General features: G+C 38.6%; 1 protein-coding gene across 3 annotated transcripts in view; it reads left to right on the forward strand.

Annotated features, from left to right (window-relative positions):
* Positions 1-13824, forward strand: part of LOC131428251 (inositol-pentakisphosphate 2-kinase) — a 240145-nt gene that overhangs the window by 151018 nt on the left and 75303 nt on the right. For 2 of the 3 annotated variants that reach the window (XM_058592038.1, XM_058592037.1), the window contains exon 3: positions 12950-13119. The exons of the other annotated variant lie outside the window; for it this stretch is intronic. The gene's annotated coding sequence lies outside the window, so the exon portion shown is untranslated. The remainder of the gene's footprint in view (positions 1-12949; positions 13120-13824) is intronic. 3 annotated transcript variants of the gene reach the window in all.

The following is a 13824-nucleotide window of genomic DNA, read 5'->3' on the forward strand; positions in this document are numbered from 1 at the left end:
CATGTTCGATAAATTTAAGCTCTCCTATGGCCCCGTTAACTAGCCCATCTTCGACATCAATGTTAGTTGAGATCATATAGGGCATTCCAAGCGTCAACCGTAATAGATAAGGTAGACCGCCTGTTTCCACTACGCTCATCTTATGCATCTTTAATCTAGCACTAGCTAGTTGTTCCGCATTTCGATAACCTGTGAAAACATCGTTGACAATAAAATCATAGCCCTCTCGTTCACGCAATGCTTCCGTATTATATCTTTCAACATCCATATTGCGATGGAAGAGACGTATAGCATTCGGAACATTTTGTTTACACCACTCAGCTGTTCGAAAGCGGCTTTCAATACGCTCATTTTCAGAATCAGTAAGTGGCATACCATTACCAATTTTAGTAAGTATGGAAGAAAATTCAATGTCAGCTTGTCGCATAACTTGAACTAATGGGAAGAAATTAAGTGATTGCCAGAGTACAGGTCCAAGAATAGAGTTTTTACATGGCTTGAAAACTGGCCGTGCGTTCACAGGTGGCAGTTGGCGAAGATCACCACAGAATATTATATGAATTCCGCCAAAAGGATCATCATAGTTCCCAGTAATGTCTTGCAACCGTGTGTGAATAATATTAAGCATATCTGCACCTATCATACTTACTTCGTCGAAAATAATCGCTTTAACGCCTGCAAAAGCATTGCGATACAGTTGAAGTGCTTCGAACCCAAGTTTTGAACTACTTCTACGTGCCATTGAAATTCGAAAAGCAGAATGAACTGTAGTGCCTCCAATAGCTACCGCTGCTTTCCCTGTTGATGCACAGGCGACATATGCGTTTTTAAGTAAATTGTGTGCTTGACTAAAACGATTATAAGTCTCCATCAATATTTTCAGAGTAAACGTTTTACCACATCCTGCGGGGCCAGTGAAGAATATCTGCAAAGGCGTGTTCATACCGTCGAACGCATGCAAAATATCAATCAAATGTAAAATCAATTTTCTTTGATCTACATTTGTGGCCCTGACCATAGCACAATAATCCTGTTTGCTCATGACATTGGTACGTTTTTTGATGACAGCTGACAGAGCACCAGTAGGCAACTGTTCTATATCATCATCGTTGAGCTCCATAGTTATGGCCCGTACGTACTTATTGTGTTTATCGTTCGATTTTTGTTGATCATCACTTTCATTTTCTTCTGCAACACGAAGATATTCTTCGACGATCTGTTCCAACTTAATATCACAATCATATTCTTTTAACTTGTCGAATATGATAGTTTTATTTTGATCATACAAATCTATGAACTTGTTACGATCAAGAATATTACAAGCTTCATTTCGAAATGGTAGAAACAGAAGAACCATTTCACGCTTGTAATCGTTTAATTCAGACATTTTATATTTCAACCATCGCACTATGCGAGGTGCATTTCGCTTCTTATACGAATTCGTGTTACTGTTATCCTTCGTGTAACACGCTACGAAGTCAGCTAAACAAATGTCATCGAGATCTGCACGCTTTTCATATTTTTGTACTATGTTCAGCGTCCAAACATCGGTAGAATCATCATCAATTCCTTCCTCGTCCATTTGTTTAGTATGCTTTCTAGACTTTATACGTTCATGTGGCCACATGGTGGGTATAAATTGTACTTTCCGGCTGGCTTCTGACATTGGTTGACGTAGTAAGTACCAAGCAGCTTCTTGGGCACACATTTCTACTGAATTTAGCATTTTAATACTAACTTTTTTCAGTAATGAAGCATAATCTTGATCAGGGTATTCTTCTTGTAACTTAACTAATTCGAGATGTAAGTTACTAATACCTCTGTTCGTTTTATTAACATATTCAACAACATACGCAGCACATGAATATTCATCTAGAATAAATTGAAGATCCATGTTTGACAGTAATTTGTTTGCAACCCATTTATTATACGGGTTGGTCCAAAGTTCTTCCATGGAACGTTTCAAAAGAATTATAGGTCTTGGTGTGGAGGCACGAATTACATCCAAGTAGTCATCGTATGAACAATTACAATCGCAAAGGTATTCATCTAATGTCGCATAAATTTTTATATTCAAATTTTCGCGCATTTCTTCACCTTTTTTCATCAACCGATTACGACGGGAGTCATTCGATGGCATTGGCAAAATAATTCTTGTTTGATCCATGGGCCAATATGGGATATTAAACCGACATCGCTTTTCGTTCCGTTTGTAACAGGTAAATGTATGCTTATGTACCTGATTACTGTTAGAATTGATGGAACAAAGTCTATTAATAAGTTCAATTGTAGCGGGCATGTCCTCTGAAATTGTTTCTTTAGGATCATTGTTTAACCACAGCAAAATGTGTGCATGTGGACTGCCACGATGCTGAAACTCTATTCTTTTGAAATAATCGACCACATAATATTCGCCAAAGGGACTAAATCTTGACGAAGATAATATGTTGAGCAAGGTATCCACGAGTTTATTGAAATAAATGCAACAAGTGACTGGATCCTCACTAACGAGTGTAGCTCGCTGCAAAGCAGTCAGTTGATCTACTGGGTTTGCTAAATTAGCGATATGTTCATCAGAAAGTCTATATAAAATTTTTAACAATTCGGGCCATCGAGTTTCATTGGCACTCAAAGTCATGAATATTGTTGGTCTTCCAAGTTGTCTAATCATAGCGAAAACATCATGCTTACGTTGTTGCCAATATTGAACTGAATTTGGGATAGATTTGAGAAACGATAAATTACGCTCAATGCAAGTCTCCAAGAACTCTCGGTTCTTTAACATTTCGCGAGTTATATTCGCAGTTCCCATACACTTAAAAGTGCTGTGCAAACCTTCTGAAACACGAAGTCGCATTATTTTTGCTGCCATATACAACAGGTGTTTCGGTTTGGCACCTCGCCTATCCTGGCGCCTGAGCTCACTTGTAGCCATCATAAATGGTGTAACATGAACATCAGTTATATAAGTGCGTGGATGCCCGAAATAAATATCTGGAAATGAGAGTTCTTCCGCAAATTCGTCATATATTATTGACAGAGGAATTCTATTCTGAGCGGGCGCAATTTCCAAACACTGGTCTTCATTCCAAAGGAGCGTTTGTTGTTGTCCAATTAAAAGCTCAAAATCACTCTCAGAATCAATACATTCCAGCTCGTTGTCAGGATCAAGTAATGTTGACGATGAGTGGTCAAACTGGTTTAGTTGATCTTGATTGATGACTATATTATAACGACGGTATAATGGAGTATCAACAAGGTACATAAGCCACTTTTTCACAGTAGCTTTTTTAACGAATCCATTCAAATAGGATGATTTGTGAATCGAATGCTTCTTAATGCTAACATTGAATGAATAATCATCATCAATGTTTCTAGGAAGCACGCGAACCATCTCAGAAACATCTACTGGTACATTAATAATTTGTCCCATAATTGAATGACTACCTGCAGCATGACGCAAACGGCGAATCTGCATAAAAGGTATTCTTGGTGAGATGAGTCTCTCACTTATGGGATCAAGTGGAGGTAGACCTAGCGGACGATTGGGATATACAAAACCATTCGTTTTTGCTAGCTTAGGTACAACCCCACGTCTCAAACTGCTTCGGCATGTTTGACATGCTCTAAAGTTATCTGTGGATTCAAAAGAAGCTAATGTAATAAGCAAATTTTCCTCTTCTCTGTTAATCGTTTTCAAATCATTTTGAAACCATAATCGATCGCAAACGCTACACACTACACCAAACTCATTATCAGTAAACCGCTTTTTGAACTCGCGATCAGCCCTTTCATAAACACACATCATATCTATAAAGAAATAAAAAACCATTCATACATTTCATTCTCGGCAGCTAGTAATGGAATGCAAAACTATATATTCTAAGCGTAAAACAATTCATTTTTAATATACTAATATAGGCTGGGTACAACAAATTTCTGAAGTAATTTCAATGAAAACTTTCAAGTACGAAGATTTCATTAAGAGACAATTGCAATGGTCCGTTTTGAAATGTGTACTTCCGTTGTGCAATTATAATTTTGATAATAATGATAATAAAATAATAATAATAATTATTATAATAATAATAATAATCATACTAATCGTAATGAACAAATTACTAAATGACATTAAAAGTTTTGAAGTAATAAAATCAATCATATGAAATATCGATTATTCAGCGCGCATTAAGGTTAATCAACAGGATGTAAGATTATTGGAAAATATCATGAACCGTTATTCTGCTATCCGTAATATTATCACTAGAACTTCGAACGAATATTATTGATATTTCTAAAAACGCTGTCGAAATCCAGGGTAGCTTGGATCCGATCGGAAAATCAATACGTCACTATTCAGAATAAGTGATAATAACATACCTGATCGGATTCCATTCGAGTGCTCATCTTGTACTCCACTCGGTTGCGAACTCAACGAACCACCTCCATCACTCGGCTCTCCTTCTGCGAGTTCTGTTGAAGCCTCCTGCTTCTTCCGCTTGCGGTAGCAAGCTTTGTATTTCGCCTGGAGATGCCTCGATCGCGCCATAATCGATACGTTGACAACGACAGCCAAATTCGAAATGAATGGCTTCTGAGTCGGTGCTATGCATTTTATATAGCAAATCAGAAGGAAGTTCTACAAACTGCAACCAATTTAAAAATGGGTTGTATAGAGTACAGAAAAGTAAAATTTCGCATAATTCTTTGGGAGTATTATTATGGTTCTAAAAAGAACCGATTTGAAGAATTCAGAAATTAGGAACTGGATCTGAGTTCAAGAATTAAATTCAGAAAAGGTCTGCTTTCATTGCCGACTGCTCCACCTGACGGCTGAAGTCCAAATGAGAGCACGACCTGAGCGTTTGAGGTTTGGCACCACGCAAAAGGCCTGCTCTCATTATCGATGACCGCTGCTCCCGACGATTGAAGTCCAAATGAAAGCACGACCTAAGCGTTTGAGGTTTTATACCACGCAAAAGGTCTGCTTTCATTGACGACTGCTCCACCTGACGACTGAAGTCCAAATGAGAGCATGACCTGAGCGTTTGAGGTTTGGCACCACGCAAAAGGCCTGCTCTCATTATCGATGACCGCTGCTCCCGACGATTGAAGTCCAAATGAAAGCACGACCTAAGCGTTTGAGGTTTTATACCACGCAAAAGGTCTGCTTTCATTGCCGACTGCTCCACCTGACGGCTGAAGTCCAAATGAGAGCACGACCTGAGCGTTTGAGGTTTGGCACCACGCAAAAGGCCTGCTCTCATTATCGATGACCGCTGCTCCCGACGATTGAAGTCCAAATGAAAGCACGACCTAAGCGTTTGAGGTTTTATACCACGCAAAAGGTCTGCTTTCATTGCCGACTGCTCCACCTGACGGCTGAAGTCCAAATGAGAGCACGACCTGAGCGTTTGAGGTTTGGCACCACGCAAAAGGCCTGCTCTCATTATCGATGACCGCTGCTCCCGACGATTGAAGTCCAAATGAAAGCACGACCTAAGCGTTTGAGGTTTTAAACCACGCAAAAGGTCTGCTTTCATTGCCGACTGCTCCACCTGACGGCTGAAGTCCAAATGAGAGCACGACCTGAGCGTTTGAGGTTTGACACCACGCAAAAGGCCTGCTCTCATTATCGATGACCGCTGCTCCCGACGATTGAAGTCCAAATGAAAGCACGACCTAAGCGTTTGAGGCTTTATACCACGCAAAAGGTCTGCTTTCATTGCCGACTGCTCCACCTGACGGCTGAAGTCCAAATGAGAGCACGAACCTGAGCGTTTGAGGTTTGGCACCACGCAAAAGGCCTGCTCTCATTATCGATGACCGCTGCTCCCGACGATTGAAGTCCAAATGAAAGCACGACCTAAGCGTTTGAGGTTTTATACCACGCAAAAGGTCTGCTTTCATTGCCGACTGCTCCACCTGACGGCTGAAGTCCAAATGAGAGCACGACCTGAGCGTTTGAGGTTTGGCACCACGCAAAATGCCTGCTCTCATTATCGATGACCGCTGCTCCCGACGATTGAAGTCCAAATGAAAGCACGACCTAAGCGTTTGAGGCTTTATACCACGCAAAAGGTCTGCTTTCATTGCCGACTGCTCCACCTGACGGCTGAAGTCCAAATGAGAGCACGACCTGAGCGTTTGAGGTTTGGCACCACGCAAAAGGTCTGCTCTCCGAAGCTGCTGGTCCCACGACGTCTGCTTGCATCCAACGCACAAGAAAAAATGACCGAATTTCGACCACGTTTCCTCTTTTATACGCAGTCAGTTGAAGATATGTGCCTGACTACCTCAAAATCGTCGTCCTTGCGCGAAAAAGCCAAGCAAAAATAAAAAGTTTTCCGCGTTGTTTTCAAAGTTTGAGAAAACTTAATATTTGAGTTGTTTGTGGTTATCTCACACTGTTCAAAATATTATCCTAAATTCCTGATCATATTTTTGATGAAATGGTGAAAGAATTATGTTGCTGCCTTTAATACAAGTCGAGATATTCACGATTAAGTTCTGCCCATTCTTCCATATGGCTAATTTTGAAAAGGCACCCCATAGTAAAGTAAGTCGTATTCACGACAAAAAATTGGCATAATTTCCGCAATTTTGTCCGATTTTAACATACGATCCATCAAATTGTTCACTGATACACTCTCCTATTATAATGTAAAAATAATTGGTTAATCAGTTATTTATATATATTCTACGACATGAATTCAAACTCCTATCCAAGTAAAAGTTTGGGTTCGAATTTGGATCTGGGTAAGTTTTTCATCCAGGTAGTCGTCCTTTCGTAATTTTTTTTTCCAAATTGAGTATTACTAAAATGTATAATATTGAATTGAAGGTATCTGTAGCGTATGGTTAGTTAATTGATGTATTTTCTTTTACTAAGACTCACAACTAAGAACCATTTTTCATAGAGGATGCTCCAACAATTAATGGAGGAAACAAATTTACAAACCTAGAAATGGCTTTCATTTTCTTTTATTTTTACTCAAATACTAACAATCGTATGTTTACATAATGCTGGTTCCTGTGTGTTTTTCACTTAGTGTCTGTTAAACTCGAACCTGCATGTGCTGAGTATTAAATTTCAAAATTTGATACTTTAAGCGTTTTTCGTACACTTGCCTTCATCCTGTTCTGTTTGTGGTTCGTCGGTTCGTATCTTCCTTTCTCATATAAACACATACAGGCGGCTTGCTGGAAAAGAAAACCTACGGGTGGACAAGATTCCGATGCTCTTTGAATGTACCTTCAGTCTGGTTCAAGTAGCGTCTTCCGTGGGAGGTAAGGAGACATAACATTTCGGGTGATGCGCACATTTCATTTCATGGGACCACAAGTTTCTACTGCACGTAAGAAGGGCTGCGTGTCAACAACTTTCAGAACTTATTGCACCATAACAATTTTGCGTCATTTTCCTTCATCTTCGAAAAACGTCTTCGGCATGATAATTATCATGATTCTTGCTTTGTTGAATTGAACAACCGGGTAATAATAAGAAAAAATAATAATCAAGAAACCAACCAGGGAACGAAAGAGAGTAGCAATTTCTCAACACCGTAACTGCGTAGCAAATGTAGGACCGTTCATGAACTACGTAGACCGACCTTGTCAATTGATATAACTGTCCATAGGCAGATAGAAAAATTAACAGGAAGTAGGGTTTTGCAATCAGAATGAAAACAGATGAATTTAAGTTTCCCATATCTTTTCTTGTTTTTCACATTATTTTCTTTCATACAATTTTTTAGATCAGATATGATTAGATATATTTTGCAATCTGTTGGTTGTTCAATGAAACAATGTTGGTACCATAAAGCCACTCTTCTTCAAAGCGAGCGTAGACATTTACAAAACTTCTTCCTTTTCATTAAAAGTTTTCGTGATTTACGAATAGTCCCTGTGTAGCACATTTTCTTTACAGCGTTTCGCATTCTTTCGGGGTTTTTTTTCGACATCTCTGTTTATTATGTGCCTTCTTTCGTTTTCAAAGGAGAAAACAAATTCATGCGATTATTAACTTCTTTGCGTTAAGGTGATGTTTCATTCGACGTGCGGAATTTTTCGGTCGAACAATTTTCCGGTTGGCATCCAAATTGCTCTTGACTTGTAGCAACCAGAATACTGAGGGTTTTTTTTTCCAGTAGTAGTCATATTCGAAAACAACATGAAGCTACTAGTTTTTTGGCCTAATATCGCTTGATATTCCCGACGATGGCTGACTCGATTTTTACAAAGTTAGATTCAAATTAGAGGTATTACGGTTCCATAGGCACTTTTTATTTTTTTGCCGATTGCAGTTTCTGGTTCAACAATAATAAGTGTAATATACCTTTCGACTCAGTTCGACGAGATCGGAAAGTTTTTGCCTTTCTCATATAGAAAGGTTATGCAATCACTTGAAAAACCGACTAGTGAAAACTGGCCCGGAGGGCCAAGTGTCATATACCATTCGACTCAGTTCATCGAACTGAGCAATGTCTGTGTGTGTGTGAGTGTGTGTGTGTGTGTGTGTGTGTGTGTGTGTGTGTGTGTGTGTGTGTGTGTGTGTGTGTGTATGTGTGTGTGTATGTGTCAAATAATCTCACTAGGTTTTCTCGGAAATGGCTGAATCGATTTTGACAAACTTAGATTCAAATGAAAGGTCTCGTGGTCCCATACGGAATTCCTGAATTTCATCCGGATCCGACTTACTTTTCCGGAGTTATAGGGTAAAGTGTGTTACATATTGTACACCGTCACTTAAAGGCGAAACAAAAAACGTAAAAAAATTTCTAAACTGGTCTCAAAACTACACAAATCGATAGTTATTATCAGTAGGCAACTAAACAAACCGATTCCGGCTATCCTGGTTCCCGGTATGCGGTTCCGGAAGTACCGGAAATAGTGGTCATGTATACCAAAATGGATCTCACTCACTTTTCTCAACGATGGTTTGACGGATTTCCACAAACTTAGATTCAAATGAAAGGTCTTGTGGTCCCATACGGAGTTCCTGAATTTCATCGGGATCCGATTTCCGGTTCCGGAGTTATAGGGTAAAGTGTGTTACATATTGTACACCGTCACTTAAACCGGCGAAACAAAAAACGTAAAAAATTTTCTAAACTTTTCTCAAAACTACACAAATCGATAGTTATTATCAGTAGGCAACTAAACAAACCGATTCCGGCTATCCTGGTTCCCGGTATCCGGTTCCGGAAGTACCGGAAATAGTGGTCATGTATACCAAAATGGATCTCACTAACTTTTCTCAACGATGGTTTGACGGATTTCCACAAACTTAGATTCAAATGAAAGGTCTTGTGGTCCCATACGGAGTTCCTGAATTTCATCGGGATCCGATTTCCGGTTCCGGAGTTATAGGGTAAAGTGTGTTACATATTGTACACCGTCACTTAAACCGGCGAAACAAAAAACGTAAAAAAATTTCTAAACTGGTCTCAAAACTACACAAGTCGATAGTTATTATCAGTAGGCAACTAAACAAACCGATTCCGGCTATCCTGGTTCTCGGTATCCGGTTCCGGAAGTACCGGAAGTAGTGATCATATATACCAAAATGGATCTCACTCACTTTTCTCAGCGATGGTTTGACGGATTTCCACAAACTTAGATTCAAATGAAAGGTCTTGTGGTCCCATACGGAGTTCCTGAATTTCATCCAGATCCGACTTCCGGTTCCGGAGTTATAGGGTAAAGTGTGTTACATATTGTACACCGTCACTTAAACCGGCGAAACAAAAAACGTAAAAAATTTTCTAAACTTTTCTCAAAACTACACAAATCGATAGTTATTATCAGTAGGCAACTAAACAAACCGATTCCGGCTATCCTGGTTCCCGGTATCCGGTTCCGGAAGTCCCGGAAATAGTGGTCATGTATACCAAAATGGATTTCACTCACTTTTCTCAACGATGGTTTGACCGATTTCCTCAAACATAGATTCAAATGAAAGGTTTTGTGGTCCCATACGGAATTCCTGAATTTCATCCGGATCCGACTTCCTGTTCCGGAGTTATAGGGTAAAGTGTGTTAGATATTGTACACCGTCACCTAAACCGGCGAAACAAAAAACGTAAAAAAAAATCTAAACTGGTCTCAAAACTACACAAGTCGATAGTTATTATCAGTAGGCAACTAAACAAACCGATTCCGGCTATCCTGGTTCTCGGTATCCGGTTCCGGAAGTACCGGAAATAGTGGTCATGTATACCAAAATGGATCTCACTCACTTTTCTCAACGATGGTTTGACCGATTTCCACAAACTTAGATTCAAATGAAAGGTCTTGTGGTCCCATACGGAATTCCTGAGTTTCATCCGGATCCGACTTCCGGTTCCGGAGTTATAGGGTAAAGTGTGTTCAATATTGTACATTGTCACTTAAAATATGCAACAAACATTTAAATCGTAATTTAGAGTGCGTACTAGAAGAGTTTGTATGTCATGTTAGTTGGTGGCTGTTCCAACCGACTTTGATTATACCGGTTCTCGAGTCCCGGTGCTGGAAGTGCATATAATAGTGAACCAATTTCGTTTTCTTAAGCATGACTTACTCAATCAAAGCACTGTTCTGTATGTTATGCATAAACAATCTCTTGGTTTCTTTCAAAACATCGAAGAGAAAAATTTTGAATAGAATACCACAATATTATATACATGAGAAAGGCATCATTACACCACTAGGTGGATTAAAACAGGTTTTTGAAAAAGATTTTGCCCCGCACAATTTTCTCGGATTTGGCGGAACGAATCCAAAAAAACTTAGGCTCGCTTGAAAGCTACTATTGGGTTGTGAATCAAGTTCGAAGATCAAGGGGCTTTCACTTCTGGTTCCGGAGGTAAATTGGTATAAGCGACGTAACCGACAAAACGCTTCTTTGTTTTCCACACAATTTTCGCGCAGATGGCTCGAACGATTTCTATAAGCTTAAACTCGTTTGAGAGCTACTGGTTCCAGAGATATATTGGTATGAGTGACGCAACCAACAAAACGAATTCTTTTTCTCCGCGCAAATTTTTCGGTAATGGCTGAACCGATTTCTACAAGCTTAAGCTCAATTTAAAGCTACTGTTGAGTTGTGAATCAAGTTCGTATATCAAGTGACTTTCACTTTTGGTTCCAGAGATATATTGGTATTATTGACGCAATCGACGAAATACATTTTTTTCTCCGCACAATTTTCTCGCAGATGACTGAATGAATTTAAAAAACTTAGGCTCGTTTGAAAGCTACTCTTGGGTTGTGAATCAAGTTCGAAGATTAAGTGCATATATGATATATTGGTATAAGTGACGTAACCGATAAAACGTTTTCTCCCATCGCACAATTTTCTCGGAAATGGCTGAAATGATTTCTACAAGCTCAAATTTGTTTCAAAGCTACCATTGAGTAAACAATCAAGTTCGTAGATCAAGTAACTGTCACTTTTTGTTTCAGAGATATATTGGTTTAAGTGACGTAACCGACAAAATACTCGTTTTTAGCACTCAATTTTCTAGAAGATGACCAAACCAATATTAATAAGATAAGACTATTGAGCCATTGAGCAAGTTGAAGATCAAATGGCTATCACTTCTGGTTCCGAAAATATAATGGTACAAGTATCCTAAGAAAACTACTGAGTTATGAATCAAATTCGAAGATCAAGTGACTGTCACTTTCGGTTCCGAAGATATATGGGTATAAGTGACGCAACCGACAAAACGCATTTTTCTTCTCCGTTCAATTTTCTCGCAGACGGCTAAACCGATATCTATAAGCTTGAACTCGTTTGAATGCTACCATAGGGTTGTGAATCAAATTTGAAGATTGGTTGTCACTTCTGGCTCCAGAGATATATTGGTATAAGTGACTTAACCGACAAAACGCGTTTTTTTCTCTCCGCACAATTTTATCGGTGATGGCTGATTTCAACAAGCTAAATCTCGATTGGAAGCTATCATTCGGTTGTGAATCTAATTTGAAGATGAAGTGTTCCAGAGGTGAATTGGTATAAGCGACGTAATCGACAAAACGCTTCTCTTCTATCCACACATTTTTCTCGGAGATGGCTGAACCGATTTCTACAAGCTTAACCTGGTTGTAAAGCTACTATTGAGTTGTGAATCAAGTTTGGAGATCCAATGACTTTTGGTTCCTGATATATATTGGTTTTGATAGCTAGCATTGGGCTGTGAATCAAATGTGACAATGAAATGGTTGTCACTTTTGGTTCCAGAGATATATTGGTATTATGGACGCATCCAATCAAATGCATTTTTTTCCTATTAATTTTTTCGGAGATGGCTGAACGAATTCAAAAATTTAGGTTCGTTTGAAAGCTACTTTTAGGTTTTCTTGGAGATATCTTAATCAATTGATTAAGTTTGAAGATCAAATGGCTATCACTTCTGGTTCCAAGAATATAATGATACAACTGACCTAACCGACCAAACGCGTTTATACAGAAAGTAACCAATGATCAAATGTATTATTACTGATACTTTTGGTTTCGATAATGCTGTCGAATATTCGACGTAAGTTTTGAGTAACACTTTTCCGAACTAACCGAGACAATCTGAATGAATTTGTGTGAAAAATCATCCTGAATGCGTGTCAGAAATTGTCGAAATTGTCGTGTCAAATGACAGGAAAAAGGTATCATCACACCGCCAGATAGATTTAGAAGAAGTTTTCCATTTTCAGAGCACTGTTAGTGGCAGTTTTTGTTCTTGTTTAGTGTATAGAAAGATTGAAAATACTTATTTTCAGCTCTTAAACACAAATTTTCACATTTTCAGCAAAAATGATACATGGTAACCGCTTTCATTATATGTGGTAACCATTCTCATTTAATCATTTGTTGGTTGCTTCCGCCATTTCTCAATATCCAATTCTTTGCTACCGAGCATGTTGTACTAATTTATTATTCTTTCTTCACCGTGCGGTGGATTTTCAGATCGCTGAATCGACAAACATCATCATCATCATCATCATTATAATTATCATTATCGGTTTATTGCATCGAACTGATTCTGATAGCACACGAAGGAAAACAAAACTGAAAATTGCAGGAAAAAAAATAACAGTTGATTATTTTTTATCCTACACTGGTAGTTTTGTCTTGAGGTAAGTAAACAAATTTCACCGTTTTTACTGAACTCAAACTAAAAAAAACTTGAAACATTCCAATGATCAATGTGACACAAAATGATAATATAAAAAAATTACCAATTCACTTTTTAGTGACATAAAACCTATATTGAGCGTCCGTGGGTTAACTTCGAACCGTTGGTCGTCTCCCAGTTTGTAAACATTTTAGCTGTTGTTGTGAAAAACAGAGAAGAGCAAAACGAGCTCAAAATAAACTCCCGAAAACCAGTCTAGACCGGTTTACCGAGTTGTAAATAAAAACAAAGTGGCGTTTTCTCGGTGGTCTTCTGGAATATTTTGGGATAACTTTTGCTGTTGTTAGGACGTGTGTGTGTGTGAGGTAAAATAAGATCATACTGAAAAGAGGAAATCAGCTCGGAATGATTTTTTTTTCAATTTTACTTCGTTCAGTGCATCCTTCTCGATTACCGATTTCTTCCTTTTGATGTTTCCAATCGTTTGAATATTAATAGCATGTTTGGGAACAAAATTTTTTGTATTCTCCAGGTTTTATGTATTATTTTATGTTAGCACAAAGGTTTCTGTTAAAATTCAGGTTCGGTAAGTAGTGTACTAGAAATTTCAGTTGGTTCTTGTTCCCCATCCCAGAACAACGTAAGAAACAATATGTTTAGTTACGCTAGGATTGTTGGCTAGTGAAAAATAATAGTGCTCGCAAAT

This window comes from Malaya genurostris, chromosome 2 (genome assembly GCF_030247185.1).
Source record: "Malaya genurostris strain Urasoe2022 chromosome 2, Malgen_1.1, whole genome shotgun sequence".
Classification (NCBI taxonomy): domain Eukaryota; kingdom Metazoa; phylum Arthropoda; class Insecta; order Diptera; family Culicidae; genus Malaya; species Malaya genurostris.